Consider the following 14,353-nt stretch of genomic DNA (forward strand, 5'->3'; position numbering starts at 1 on the left):
AATATTCTAGAAATTTAAATCGCTCATACATTGACATTTCACGGTGAGTTTTCCGAGTTTCATTCTCAGATGGGATTTCACAGTCTCTCACGTCCCCTCATTTCCCTATAAACAGTGCGCTGGATTTAGAGCAAACCCCCAGGCACTGCTCCTGACCAGTGCCATGGGTCCAGGGTCCCTACTGCTGCTGACAGGTTGCCCCAATAGCTTTGAAGAAGGGGTCAAATGTAATGAACTAAACACCTGTATGGGGACAGTAAAGTCTATCTGCATCTTTATCCCACACACTTTATTGTACCAGAGGGAAATTAGTCCTTATAGCTTGAGTTACATTCTCTACTCACCTGGGATAGTGACAGTAGGTTGCTTATACATAAGTACTACTCATGCATAACTTATTTCTTATTTTGACAAGTTTTGTGAAGTTTATTTCATATTCTGATTGGACATGGGCAGCAAATGTGACGTAAGTGGAGGCAATCCTGTAACTGTTAATAATTTTGTACTCTGTCCTCTGCACAGAACTGACCCGTAACTTGGTTTGGTTTGGTCTTCATGAAGGTAAAAAGGTTTAATGCCATACTGTGAAACATTCCAGACATAGCAATAACAGCTCCATGGAGAAACTCATTTGATGGACTCTCCACCAGAAAAGTTACACAATGCACCTTTACCTTTAAGGAAGTTTTGTTTTACACCATTTATTGATATTTTATAATTTTTCTCTGTTCACCTTGAAACTTGTATTGTGTTGGTCAGAGATGTCACAGATATTTTCATTTTACTCCAAATTCATTTCAAAACATTTTCAAAGGGATTTATCAGAAGACAGATCTCTTTAAGTGCACTCTCTGCCCATTTACTTTTCCATTATTCTCCCTGATAAATGTTTGGACATTTTGCTGCAGTGTCATTTGAAAGTCATAGAGAAAAAAATAATTCTCAAACATGAACATTGTGACTCATATTGCAGTTGTCTGTGGTGAGGATTTAAATAGCTAATAACTGTGTGTTATTAAAATCAGCAGGCACCAAATGACCAGCCACACTCAGTCTAATCCAATCAGTCCAGAACAGTGAGGAGCCCCGCGTGCAGCTCTGTCATTATAAACCGCAATAACCCAAAGTCTCCAGAAACAAAACGTAGGCTTACTCACCATGGCCCTGGCATTTACTATATAATTGGACAATCAAATCATCATTGTTTTGGTGTTTTCAAAGGTTTATTTTTATGCTGTAAAAGCTTGACATTTGCCATTTAACACATGGCTGTTCATTTTTTTTTGGCCCTGTATTGCTCATTATTACTCATCTCTGATCTGTGTTATAACGTTGTTTCCGCATCAGAAACATGCCTTGAGTTATGTTTTGTTTCATTCGTTTAACACACAAATCCTGCATATTTTAGGTTGAGTTCTTCTTTCAAACAGAAAACAGTCCACCTTTGTGACATCAAGTGGTAATACAGGAAGTGATCCACTGTGTTTTTAAACTCCATACACCTCCACTAGGATCATCTGGATGATTTCAGTCCTGAAATAGCCAATCTCTGCTGAACATGAAGTTAGAAGTAGCTGTTAACATGAAAACTACAACTTCATGACACGACAAGGTGAAACAGAGCACTTTGAGCTTTGGAGATGTAGACAGACTAATAAAACCAAAGTTGCTCAAACATGTGAGTGAAACAAAACATAACTCCAGGTCTGTTTTTGAGGAGGTAACACCATTCTAACATGGCCTAAAACTCACAAATGTGTGTACTATGGGACCTCTAAAGTGCATTTAAAGCACTGTATAACTTTTCTGGTGGAAGGCTGTCTGTGTGCCCCCATGGAAAAGCTATGGCCCATAAATATCCCATAGTCTGACATTAAACATCTATCGCCATAGAATCAAGCAGGTGGTGTTATTAGTCCAAGTCACAGGTCAGATTTGTAAATAAGTGACCCTGCTTTCAGTAACCATGCATGTTTTTAAAGACAATATAAAATACCCTGTAACTGAATCAAAACAAGTAGTGCAATACTGTGGAACATTCCAGGCAAAGCAATAACTTCTCCATGGATACAGGCAGGTGCCGAACCCTCTTCCAAAAAGTTAGACCAGGGGTCACCAAACTTTTTTCTCTAGGGGCCACATTATCACTCCTGACTGTGATGGGGGGCCGGGGTCAGGTAGGCTGACGAAGGAATTCATGCTGTTGAGCAGCCAGTTTGTCTTTCATCTGCCGAAATCTTCTCTTGTTTGGCCTCGCAAACTAGCGTACTCTTTGTGGTGGGTTTCATAGTGACGACGCAGATTATACTATTTATCCACTTTACTTATCCACTGTTTTTTGAAAACTCTGCACTTTCTGTCAACTTTTCGTACTTTAACACTAGACATTTTGCTGTCCTTAACTGCACTATAGAACTCATCCATTGACTGTCACGGTTTGATCTCGGGCAAATTTGGCGTCAAATGTAAACACGTCATATAATTATTTAAATATAAATAGTTAATATAAATATATTTTTTAAATTTAAAAAAATCTACAAAATACAAGATGTAGATGTGTTATTATTTGCCAAAGGTAATTTGAAAAAATAGGCCATGACAACTTTTCAGAATTGTCTCATAGGGCCAGTTCAAGTGGTGGGGGCAGAGGGGCTGGTTGCGTGGTGGGCCAGAGTTGGCCCACGGACCGTAGTTTGATGACCCCTGAGTTAGACAGTGGACCTTTAAGATCAAGTGAAAGGGACCAATTCTTCTATCAGGCTGTATGTGTGCAAGTTACATGTTCTCTCAGTGTTTGGGTGGGTTCAGGTGCTCGGGATTTTCTACTTGAATGAGGAGGGTCTGGGTTCAAGCACATGCTAAACTCACTATATCTCTGTCAAATATTTTTGATAAACCAAAGACAGACTTTAAAGTGTAGCTCATGTGGATGAGCTTAGGAGGTAGAGTTGTTTAAGAAAATTGTCTGACCTTTGTGGGTCAAATGGTCTACTTATTATCTTCTAATTCAGACGACTACCACACTCTCTCAGATGTAGACAACATTTTATCTGAGTTGTGAAATCCTTCAAAATAAATATATAATCTCACTTCAGCAAAAAATGTATTAAGTGTTTGCTTCACTCATTGAATTAGAAAAAGTCTACATTTTTTATCAGTCTTCTGTTATTTTTTTTCCTCAAAAGCTGTCATTAGTTTTGACGCTATGGAGATGCTTTCGACTCTAAAAATTGTCACCCCTGTCTTTGTAACTGCTGCAGTGACCCTCATCATTTTGGTTTTAAAATGTTTGTATTAAACAGCTCTACATGATATTGGCATTTTGTCCATAAATAAATTCCTATTCCAAATATGGAACTCAGCTATAAATTTACTCCAATAACTGCTAGTCCTGTGATTTTTGTTTGACTGGAGTGGAACACTGTTGTTTACATCACACTCCCTTAATCCACTTCTTTATATACTCTATGTGTCAGATAGAGGACAATAAAGGAGAATACACTTATGATTGTTTTTTTCATTGTACCTATCAGTCAGAATTAACTACATTTTGAATGAGAGCAGAACCTGTCACTTCAGATTGTGTTTTGTCTCTCCCTCTCCATCAGTTACAGCATTTTGCTTTGATGCTAAACTCTTTGTGAGAATTGCCTTTGAGCCTGATCCATGTGAATTTCTTTTGAGCCTCTCTGGTGTCATTTAATCTAAGATGCATCGACACAACAACGTGTGACTTTTCCCTTTGAGCAGAAAGCAGGAAGCACAAGGCAGCGGCAGGTCCATACACATGTGTGACTGATGGATGTAAATATGATCTGATAATGACAGCCCTGCTCTCCAGCATGAAACACTGAGCACTGAGCAAAACAGCAAAAACAGTGTCCCACATGAGGTGAGACACTGGTGCCACTCAGAAAAAAACTTAAAGGTAGCGATGATTATAAACATAAATATGAAAAGAATGTGCTGTTTTGCTCTTTTATATGTAAAAAAAAATAGATCCAGGTTTGAAAAAATAAAATATAATAATAATAATCTGTAATGTTTTACAGTATGGTTTTAAACTTTTCTATCCTCATGGAGACCAAACCAGACCAAGTTACAGGTCAAATCTGTGGAGAGACAACACAGTAAGAAAGTTTTTCTTGGTATTTTGAGCTATAAAACCACCTCTAATTTCATAAATGCTAAGAGCTGTTTAATGTCATACTGTGGAGCATTCCAGGCAGAGTAATGACATATCCATAAAAACAAATGGGTAATGGACCCCCAACCAAAAAGTTACACAGTATACCTTTTAATATTAGTATTTTGCTTTAATATTGTATTTTTGCTATTGTATATAGTGCCTTTACATGTAACTTTCATTCAAGTTTAGATTATACAATTTTCTTAATTTCAAAGTGAAATCTCATATGTGAAGAAAGCAAACTGAGCCAAAATGTATTTAAATAAAATGAAAAAAGACAAAATTAATATCCCTCCTTAAGATTACACTTGCTTATTACTTCTTCCTTATTTTTTTAAACCTATCCATTGCTGATCTAAATGCATCATACATGATTTTATTGTGCTCTGGTTGGCAAATGCTGTCAGTGAGTTCGCACACAGTGCACTGAAGTGGAATGGCTGCTGGACTATACGTTTGTGTGCATTTTGGTGCATTTCCAAATTGATAACATTGACATAACAAGATACATATGTCTTTGGCCACTGAGAATAGAGAGACTCTATTGGTTTAGAGCAATGTATGGAAGTAAGGCGTTATTGAGTCCATAATGGTCCTCTATAGCAGGCCAAGATTGAAAAAGAAAAAAGTTTATCACCATTGTGAGAAAACAAAATGGTGGTGCCGAGGAAGAAGAAGGAGTCCGCGGTGCTGATCAGCTTTATGGAGTCATAGCTGGAGGTGCAGTGGCAGAGCAGAGTGAAAGTACACAGCCCTGTGGAGATCCTGTACTGATAGATAATAATATAAAAATTATAAATTAATACTAGAAAAGCACAAGAAAAATCATGACAAATAAATCATCTTACCAGCCCCACAAGTAAATGACTAAAATGGACACCACACCATACTGTGAAACACTGATTACACAAACAAATATAATCAAATAGAATTGATTTGTTGAAATTCATGCACAAAGGCAATAAAGGACCAAAAACTAATTTTCCACACGATTAAGAAATTAGTGTTGCTAGTGTTTAAGAAAATCATATTTCTCTTATCTCAGATTAACAGAGTTTAGTTGATTGACTGATTGATTGATTTTGCAGAAATCTGTGATTTTTTTTTTCAGCTTCCTGTGATATATTTCTTTTTTCCTCATAAGCTGTCATATTTATTTTGATATGACTGGCCACGCATGTTCCTGATTGGCTAATCCACCTGTCAATCACGCTCATTTGAAAAAGGGAAATTCAATGGTGACCAGACTCACAATTTAAGTACTGGAAAAGAGTGTAATCTAGATCGCTGGCAACCACATTGATAATAAAAAGCATTACATATTTATACTTGCATTCCTGTTAACTTACTTAACCTAGTATCAAAAATAGTATCGATTAGTATCTGTATTTTGATTTTTTTATTATAATTTTTTTTATGACAGTCCTAATAGAAGTTTATGACCATTGCTTGACTCCTTAAGGCCCTCACATCAGGCATGGTTGATGTCCAATAACTGTCAGTGTCAGTGAAGCTAATTACATGATTTATTATGTGAGACGCACTGCTGCAAGTGACACGATGGTATTTAGAAAAGGTGCGTTTGACTTTTATGTTCCGAGACAGGGGATGGTGGAGTGTCCTGAGCCACACGACGTGACCGATGAAGAGGAGGAGGGGAGAGATGAGATGAAGAAGAGGGGATGAGGGTGATGGGGGTTATATTTGATGAGTAATGCCTCGCTAAAGGCCCGGTGCAGCTGTGCGTCTCATCTTCCCTGACAGATTAGGGACAAAAACAATCGTAGCAAGCCGCAATCTGCATCATCCACAACAACCAGACCAAACAAGACCACGTGAGATCAGGGGGAGAGAGGTGAGGCTGTGGGAACATGGACTTAATGCATACATTAAATTGCCTTGTGTAACTTTTTGGTTGGGGGTTATCACTGTTCTATCTTACTATTCAATTACAGGTGGTATTATTGCTGAAAAAACAAACAAACAAACAAACAAAACAGGCATTCTGACTGTGAGCGGGGTTGTCTGACCTGTAACTCAGTCTGGTTTAGTGTCCAAGAAGATAGAAAGGTTAATTGCCATTGTGTGAAACATTCCAGACAAAGCAATAACATCTCTCTGAAGAAAAAAGTTAAGTTTACATAGTGCACCTTTAAGTCTAAAGTGGTTCAGGGTTCAGGTGCTGTAAAAATATGTGTTTGCTGGACTTTACTGTAAAGTCCTTGAAATCTGGCCAGCAACCTTACAGCAAGGCTTTCCTAACTTTTCAGACCAGCATTTCCAAAATAAGAGTGTTTCACTCGTCCTTCAGTCCTGCTGACTCTGAGGCAAACTGTGAGGAGGAGGGCACCTGTCTTACAGCACTCTCAGGTCTACTGTATCTCCAAATCTTGGTCAGGACCACCTTAGCTGGAGAATTGTAACTATTGTGCATGTTTTGGGTTGATGGGCAAAACCTGGAGTGCCTGGAGGAAACCCACCCAGACACTGAGGAGAAGCAAAATATTATTATTGTTTATATTCTTTTTCATTGTTTTCATTTGTTTTGTTGGTGTTTGTCTAGTGTGCTGTAGATTAGTTTATCACAAAGACTATGAAAAAAAAACAAAAAAAAAAACAACTTTACTTTACTACTTTACTATTAATGTTAATTTGTACTAAATTACAACATGTTACATGAGTTTGGGTTGCCAGGTACTGAGACAAAAAAGAGTTTGCAAATGAAATGTTTTCTCAGCCTATGAGAGCCAATGGTATTCAAGGATCAGATGCAACTGTATTGTTGTATTTAAACCAGTAGATGCACACAACCTTTAAAATTAAGAATAAAACAAAATTTCAATTAAAAACAAAACAAAACACTGTCTTATGTGTACACAACCCCAAAACTTATGGATTAAAATGGTTGTAAAGCCTGAACTAAACATGGGTTGGACCAGAAGGAATAGAACAATATTTACATGATGCAGTCCATGCAAACAGACCCCAATGCAAAACTACGCCAAAATTTACGACTGTAAAAACTTGTTTCATTTTCATTTATTTATGCAGGAAATATGGAAAAGGAAGATAAAAAAACAAACAAAACAATAGTCATGAAAGAGCAGATTCAAACACCACAATTAATAATCCACACACATTAACATTTATTTGGAGCGTTTATGTCACATGAACAAATTCCAGTTCCTCAGTTTTGGGAACCCATGTTTTTAAAATATATATAACCATGTGTATTGAAAAACAAACCAAGTTACACAGGACAGTATGGCTTGTTTGAGATATTCTGCAGTGCCTCTATAAGTTTACAATGCAGTCAGGCGCATTGCACAGTGCAAGACAGTCTTTTCAACGAGTCCTTTTCTTTTGCGAGTCTGACCTTTCCGAATAAACATTAGAAACTTCTTTCAGTGAATTTTGAAAATGACTTCTTCCTCCCAGCGCGGTTGCTAGTTTCTCTCACATCTCCCCCCTGACAACCACAGCCAGGCTTAATCTGGTGTATATTTAGCATTTCAAATAGAGCAAGTCTGCACACTGCTATTGAGAGTACATGTAAAACTCCTGTCAGTCCTGCTCGCTGGGACCAGGGCTGGATTTCTGCTCATTTATAGAAAAAAACAGCATTTGCGTTTGGCGATTAGTCACGGTGTTTATGAGTATGCCTCATTGTGGATGCATTATTGAGGAGAGAGTCATCCCCCTGTCAGAGGAGCACCTGAACATGCTCTGATGCACTCCACTGGCTGCGTCCCTCTGGCCTATTTACATTCTCTGCTCCCTCACCTGCCTCCAAACAAAACAACAACAACACCGTGGATGTCCCCCCTGTGCAGTCAGACATGGGATTATGGAACTCAAATTTTGTCAATAATAAAAACAAAATACAAAACTGTGCATGGGACAGAAATACAGTAATAAATACAGTTAAAAAAAAAAAAAAAAAAAAAAGATAACCAACATTTTAATTTCCTTGGATCCAGAATAAACGCTATTTCAATATTATATGAAGATGTGAGTCTGGTCATGGATGAATTCAGATGGGCGTGTTTGACAGGTGGATTAGCCAATCAGGGACATGCTTGGTCGTCCATATCAAAACAAATATGGCTGATTGCACAAACATGTTCTGACTGAAAATGAGATAGAAGGCATGAAAACCAGAATGAGTTTAGACATTTTAACAGAAACATCAAAATAAATCAACAAATAAATGAAATATTAAGTATGTTTGGGTGTATGTGTCAGATTGATTGATTGAGAGGTTGCATGTTTATATTGTTTTCTTTTCTGTTTGCGTTGTCCTCGTGGATGTGTTATTGCTTTACCAGAAATGTTCTACAATATGACATTATGATTCTCTGTCTCATGCAAGCGATGTCAACAAGCCAGGTTACATGTCAGAGATTTCATTTGTAAAACTTATAAAAAGTGAAATTCTTACTAAAAGTACAAGTACAGACAAAACGCAACCTTCTACAAACTTGCTCATTTCTCGTCTCTCTGAGCTCTGATCTTCTTCTGCCTCATCTCTCAAAGCAACAACACACAAAGTTCTGAATTTCTGGCTTGATGCAACGTATTGACCAATCAGCATGAAGTATTTTTTGGGATGTTCTGATCATTGGATGATCATTGGATCATTTGAAATGTTATAGATTGATGAGTAGAACTCAATTCAGAGGACTACACATATCAATCTGACAAGAGCCTGGTAAACAGACCTGTGGAGAAGAAAGTAACTCAGAATTATATAAAGTTATTTCTTGGCAAATCCAGGATGATCTCTCTGTAATTTTATTTAAATTTCATGTCATTTTATACAGAGAGATACAGAAGCATGAGCCTGGATATTCTGGATCTGTAGTACTGCAGCAGAAGTAATGCACGCAAAACAAGTACGTCAGGCAGGGATAACCAGTGTATCATTTGGGTACAAAAGGCCTCCATTTGTAAAGTAAAGAGGCAATAGTGCCTCATGGTACATAGCATATGAAAATGGCATTGCTGTATGATATTTGACTGTTACAATTACTACTTAAAAATGACACATTTGTGTCTTGAGCTCCAAGTTTTTAAAGTGATGTTCAAGAAGTCTGGGTAAAAATGGTCCAGTCCAGTGGACACCTTGACCTGTTAGGAAAACATTAGCTGGAGTTTATCTCAGCATCAGAGGCTCTCAGCTCTGATCAATAACGGAAGCACCTGCGTCCTTGTCCTCACTCAGACTGTTTCATCCACACTGTGGACAGAGGGACACGTCTGTGCTGGTGGACACATTACAACAGTTAAATAAGACACAAGATTTCAGAATCAGACAGTTTCTGTAAAGTTATTTAGTGGTGAAGGTGTTGTTATTTTGTATGAAGCAGTTTTAACAACCCCATTCTGGGCCAGATCCAAAGTTTTCTTCTTTTTAAAGTGTTTTGTCTGAGCACAGAGTTAATGACAGTAGTGGAGGCTGTGGGCACTGAAGCAATGGATTCAAACACACTACAGGCTCATGGGAAGTGGGCTTATGGGCTTATGGTCCTCATGTCCTTTTGTCACTCTGTCCTCTGTGTCTCAGTCCTCTGTGTCTTAGTCTTCTGGCCATATTTAAATCCACATTTTCTATCCTAATGAAGAAAAATGCTGCACTGCTCTGCAGCCGAGTGAACAGTAAATAATGTGGCATGTGCATAGGGCCCAGTGGATCATTAATTTGAGAGGATCCGTGAGGGGTCAGAGCCTATAGGGCCCCCAGGGGCCTCTGCTAATTATAGGCAACAGTGGTGTGGTGCAGGTGTGAGGTGTGCTCAGCAATGACTCTGTACCTGTTCAGGTCTGGCTCTTCTTCAACATGTTTTAATAAGATCTGTTAAGAAGGCCGCTCTCCCTGAGTCCACTGTTTAACTATGGCTCATTACACTAAACAGAGCTTATCTCAGCAAACAGCTCACAGAAATCTGCTTTATCTCTCCATCCACAGCAGACCAGTTTACACCACCACACACTTATATCCTGTAACAGAGTTAAAGTTAAACTATTACTACTGTACTTTCCTGTATGATCCACATGTATACATAACCTTTGCAGAAGAAATACAAGGGGTATCGTTTCATATCCATTGATTAGGAGTTCTGAAGTCTAGAAACTCTTGGCTCTCATTCTCTGTTTAAAGTCTGTGGAGTGGTTAAACTTGAGATACAAAGTGCTCTCTGCTGCTCCTGTCCGCTCTGCTTTTACACTGCTGATACATTTGGTTTAAGAGTGCAGACCTGAGTGTCTCCTCTTTACATCGTGTGGCTGCAGCGCTCTCACAGATGGCATTTTCAGTTCAGGTCCAAAGTTTGACTCATTTTTCACAGGCAGCTCAGGTCATAAATCACAAGTGTGAAACCCGGCTTCAGCACTTTTATCTCTTTGGGATTCTCTTTATTGCCTCCATCTTAGAATACCTCTCCTCAGAATTATTAAACATCAGCTCAGTCATACGCCGCATCCTGGTACTTCCTGATGGCACCAAACATGTAGCACACATATGGACCAAATGCTGAATCAGATGTATGGATGGATGTATGAATGCATTCAAGGCCATTCTTCATTCTTTTTTTCTTACTGAAGCAAATTTTCACTTTTTCACTCTTATCACCACAGGGCCAATACCTTTTTACTCTTAAATTTCTAACAAAGCCTTGGTTACCACAAAGCTCTTGAGTGGTTCAATATTTATTTTAATTAATTAATCAAATTTTCCATACAGACTTGGAAATGGCAAAAAAATTTATCATTTGACCAAATTACAGATATTATTTATGTACTAGTATTTGTATAGACTTGAAAAGACAGTGGGAAAAAAAATTGTTTAAGTAAGTTGTTACTTCAAAAATATTACTCAGGTATTTCTCATTAAAGGTACACTATATCAGTCATCAACTTCTTGTTAATGTTGTCTATGGAGACATTGCTTTTCGTGGAATGTTCCACAATATGGCATTAAAGGCCAAGTTAAAGGGCAGATCTAAGGAGAAGTGATACAGCTCACAGAATTCATATTCCCCAAAATAGAAAGATCAATAAGTTTCATATATAGCATTTCAGACTCTTCATGGAGAAAAGCAGGTAGCGTACCCCCCACCAGAAAAATGGCATAGTGCGTTTTTAAGTAAATATAAATGAATAAATACAACTAATTACTGCCTTTGTAAAACTTTAATGGCTTGGTACACCTCAAATTGACACATCGTGATATCAGGGACCCCCTATGACTCAACACAGCAGTGGCCAATTAGAGCGAGAGACTGGAGCTGTTACCCCCTCCGACCACCTGACCTGATCGAGGTAAAAATATCCTCTGACGCCACTGCTACTATACTGCGTACGTACACCATGGAAGAGGGGATGCCTTTTAAAGTCTGGGGGGGAAAAAATAAAACAAAAAAAACTTGTTATAAACTCCAGCCATGTCTCCCTCTAAACGCATAACCACCAAACTCTTCAACCGTTACACAATTCTTAAAAAAAGAAAAACTTAAGTATAGATAGACTGTACAAGTACATAGCAGGGGTCTCCAACCTTTTTCTTCCGGTGAGCTATCTTTACAAAAAGAAAATGTCAAAGAGCTATTTATTTTAGAGGTCACAAGAAACTGAGCATAGAAAAGCCTTAGATGGGGAACAGATCGATACCTGTAAGACATAAACTTTTAGGCATTAGTGCACAAAGTTAGGCATCAAAATTATACATTTGTAATGGTAGTTCATCAGATTTGAGCCATTCAGCACAATGCGCCCCAGCTTGCCCCCAAATCTTATCACTAGCGCAAGTGTGGGGCGTGGAGCTCTAAACAAGAGGTGTGTCGTGCCTGAATATCGGGTGGAGTGGAGCAGACTGAGGGTCTGTTGTAGCACGTTCAGTGAATTGCCGGAAGTTCACTGAGAAACAACATGTAACATGCTCAAGGCTTCTTTTATTTGGAAATATATTAGGATGATCATTCATAACATGTCCGTGTGCTGTGCAGGAGCCCTCTGGATGCCCTCCCGCAGCAGAGCACAGCCCCTCGCTCGCTCCCTGCATCGACTCAGCTCTGCTCTATAGTTTGGTTTGATCTGGATCTGTACAAAAGCTGCTCATTCAAATGAGGCCGTTAACAGTGCTGTCCTAAAGTGTGTTTTCTTACTCTGTCTGTGTCCTAATGCTGCAATGTCGATTTCCTCACATTCTCGCGACCAGACTCTGACAGAGATCAGCGCGAGCATTCGTTGACAGCTCGAGACTGTGACAGCGGAGCAGAGGCACCTATCATATCTGTGCACAAAGTGGTAACATCAGAAACATTTATACAATAAAATGCCACAGCGGTCACAGATTGGTTCAGATGCCGTCACCATATGTACTTGTACCGTCCCACTCCAGCCTCCAGAACCGAAGTACAGCCTAACCTGGACACACCCCCTCCTTAGCGCCAGTACTAATGCTATGATTGGAGGCAAGATCGGGCCAAGGATGTATAATTCAGAAATCCTTTGGCAAGCTACTTGGAAGGGGATGGAGATACTGGTAGTTCCTGAGCTACAGGTTGGAGGCCGCTGATATGTAATGTTGTAGAAAAAACTGTAGAAGCCCAAAACGTGGAAAACAAAAGGTATGGTGCTGGAACTTATTTACCATCAGTACAAAACCCGAAGACATGAACTCTCAGTTGTGATAGTGTTGTTCACTTTAGCCTTTTTCAATCCAGTTTGGTTATGCCTCTGTTGTAGGGCTCTTCCTCTAACAAGTAGGTGGTTAGAAAGATAATAAATAAACACAGACAGACAGACAAATAGATAGATAGATAGCTTAGTGATGAACTGGACCGCTGCTTTTTTCTTGAAGATATAAAAAGTGTGTAGCAACACAGAGGTCCATCTCCTTCTCTTGAACATTTACTCTACCAACAGACATTGGTTCTTGCATGCTTAAAACTCATAATTATATGTATTTTCTCCCACCTGGTCTAACCTGTGCTCCAGTGATGCATGCAGTCTATGTAAAAGTGTGGAGTGGAGGTGCGTAATGAGCCCGGGGCCCTGCTGCTGCTGTGTAATGATAAACTCACGTTGTCTGTCAAACCAACGCCAATTAAGCTGAATGTGCACATATGACATAGTTTATACAGACGCAGGCTGACACAGGAGGAATGAGATGCAATGCATAGAGTTCAGGATGTGTTTAGCTTTACTTTATACATGATGTATCATGCTAAATCAACCTTTATAAAACTGTATTCTCTTCTCATTTACCCACTCATAGTTGTGTTTAGAGTATTGTTTCGATAACGATACTGGTATCGGCAAAAGCTCTGATACAGCACATTTTTTCCAGGTATTGTAACAGTGAGTAGAGGCTCTGCAGACACTTAAAACAAGCTAATAATAACAGGAAAGATATTTGTGTTACCTCTTTGATAACTTTAGTGTGGATGTTGAACTTAGACAAACTGAGCTATGGAGAGTGCAGCCGGATAACAGCGGCAACAGTGCTAACTTGGACTTTATATGCTATTGGACTGGTATCGGTATCGGTATTGGATCAGAGCCTCCAAAAATGGTATTGGGACAACACTAGTTTAGAATGATTCATGCAAGTTTGAGTAATCTTTATTCTCCTGCAATCAAGTCTCTCTTTGTAGCCATTGTTCTGATCACTTACTTCATTCTCAAATTATTTTTTCTACACGTAGGATTTGGCAGCATTGCATAGTCATTTTGGTGTAAATGAAAAAGTTGGCTGCTCATGATATGCATCTTTAGCAGACTTTTCTTTGTCTTCTAGATCAATATTTTTATTCAAATGTGAAAAATATAACATGATGGCAGAAATGCTTAAAACGTGTCTGCCAGTGATGTATGGACTTAAAAAACTGTATTGGGTTTCTACTTGTGACACAACAATCCTGGGAAAATTCAAAACTCATATTTTCTGAGGCTTAGAGGCAAAGTAATTTCACAGAAACCAGCGTGAAGCTAATTACACTAGATGTTTAGCCCGGATTTGTACCTGGAAGATGAGCCTATGCTGCCTGGGTGCATTTGATTGGAGAAACACCCAAAGGAATTACAAAGTAGAGTTTGTAAGATGTTAACGACAGAATTATTCACATTCCATCTGCTATTTCCTCCCCTCTCTCTCCTTCCTCT

The sequence above is a fragment of the Boleophthalmus pectinirostris genome, unplaced genomic scaffold (assembly GCF_026225935.1).
Source record: "Boleophthalmus pectinirostris isolate CB_2022bp ecotype Guang Dong unplaced genomic scaffold, ASM2622593v1 HiC_scaffold_2, whole genome shotgun sequence".
Classification (NCBI taxonomy): Eukaryota; Metazoa; Chordata; class Actinopteri; order Gobiiformes; family Gobiidae; genus Boleophthalmus; species Boleophthalmus pectinirostris.